Raw genomic sequence first — 2,087 nt, 5'->3', positions numbered from 1 at the left:
TTATATCTTTATGTTTGAAGCCTGAAATGTGGCAAAAGGTCGCAAAGTTCAAGGGGGCCGAATACTTTCGCAAGGCACTGTAGACAACCCACCCACCTCACGCCCTGAGAATACTAAAACAAATGACAAAACAAGGGAACTAAGGTGCGAACTCTGGCCGCAAAACCTAAACCTATAGGGGAGGGTCTGCGTGAGTGTCTGTCCGCGGTGGCGGCTCTGGCGCGGGACGTGGACCCCACTCCACCATAGTCCTTCTCCACCTCTCTACCCGCCTCCGTGGCCTCTTAAGAGCGGCAACCCTCGCCGCCAACCTCGGACTGGGGACCCAAGCCACGGGTCCCGAATGGACGGGAGATTCCGGCAGCACCGGACAGACGGGAGATTCCAGCAGCACCGGACGGACGGGAGACTCCGGCAGCTCCGGAGTGAAGGGCGATTCTGGCAGCTCCTGGCTGACTGACGGCTCTGGCAGCTGCTGGCTGACTGCCCGGTCCCGCTCTCTCCACGATAAGCACGGGGAGTTGGCGCAGGTCTCCTACCTGACTTAGCCACACTCCCCGTGTTCCCCCCCCGAATACATTTTTGGGGCTGCCTCTCGGGCTTCCAACTGCCGCTGTGCTGCCTCTTACCACCGCCTCTCGGCTTTCGCTGCCTCCAGCTCAGCCTCTCCCCAGCCTGTGCCCAGGGTCCCTTGCCGTCCAAAATCTCCTCCCATGTCCAGGAGTCTTGCGATTCCGGCAGCTGCTGCCCGTTAAGTATAATAATCATGTGCAGGAAATAAGTATTATAATCATGTGCAGGAAATAAGTATTATAATCATGTGCAGGAAATAAGTATTATAATCATGTGCAGGAAATAAGTATTATAATCATGCGCAGGAAAGTCTGAATCGGGCCCAATTTGCATTGTATACAACGTTTACAAACTGTACTGAAAAGCTTGTCAGAATAAACCGTAAAACAAGATGCTGTAAGCTTACAGTAGCTTGTGTTCTCAGTGCTATTCACTTGTAAATGTATGTGTATTTTGTGTGTGTGGATGTGTGTGTGTGTGTGTGTGTGTGTGTGTGTGTGTGTGTGTGTGTGTGTGTGTGTGTGTGTGTGTGTGTGTGTGTGTGTGTGTGTGTGTGTGTGTGTGTGCGTGCCTGCGCGTGCGTGCGTGCGTGCGTGTGTGTGTGTGCGTGAGAGCTCTGGGAGTTTTCAGATCAAACTCACTGTGGTCAGGGGTTCAACTGTGAAGACGGCTGCTGACAGGTGCTTCCTGGAAAAACCGAGCATGTGCATCACTATCTCGCCCAACCCCCCCCCCCCCCCCCCCTCTCTCTCTCGCTCGCTCTCTCTCTCTCTCTTTCTCTCTCTCTCTCTCTCTCTCTCTCTCTCTCTTTCTCTCTCTCTCTCTCTCTCCATTCAATCCAATTCATTGGCTTTATTGGCATGGGAAGCATGTGTTTACATTGCCAAAGCAAGTGAAATTGATAAACAAAAGTTAAATAAAAAGTGAACTGCAAATATTACACTCACACAAATATTACACTCACACAAATATTACACTCACACAAATATTACACTCACACAAATATTACACTCACACAAATATTACACTCACACAAATATTACACTCACACAAGCATCACACTCACACAAGGCATTTCAAATGTCATATTATGTCTATATACAGTGTTGTAATGATGTGCAAATAGTTGTAGTACTAAAAAATAAATAAATATGGGTTGTATTTGCAATGGTGTTTGTTCTTCACTAGCTGCCCTTCTCTCTCTCTCTCTCTCTCTCTCTCTCTCTCTCTCTCTCTCTCGCTCTCTCTCCCCTCTCTCTCTCTCTCTCTCTCTCTCTCTCTCTCTCTCTCTCTCTCTCAATTCAATTTCAATTCAATTTAAGGGCTTTATTTGCAAGGGAAACAAATGTTTACATTGCCTCTTTTTCTCGCTCTCTTTCTCTCTCTATCTTTTTCTATCTCCCTCTCTCTCTATATATATACATATATCTTTCTATCTATCTCTCTTTTCACTATCTCTCTTTCTCTCTTTCTATATTTTTATATATTTTTCTATCTCTCTCTGTATACATCTC

Source organism: Oncorhynchus mykiss, chromosome 9, assembly GCF_013265735.2.
Source record: "Oncorhynchus mykiss isolate Arlee chromosome 9, USDA_OmykA_1.1, whole genome shotgun sequence".
NCBI classification, from domain to species: domain Eukaryota; kingdom Metazoa; phylum Chordata; class Actinopteri; order Salmoniformes; family Salmonidae; genus Oncorhynchus; species Oncorhynchus mykiss.
The sequence above is the reverse complement of the archived record's forward strand: the minus strand, read 5'-3'. Positions refer to the sequence as shown.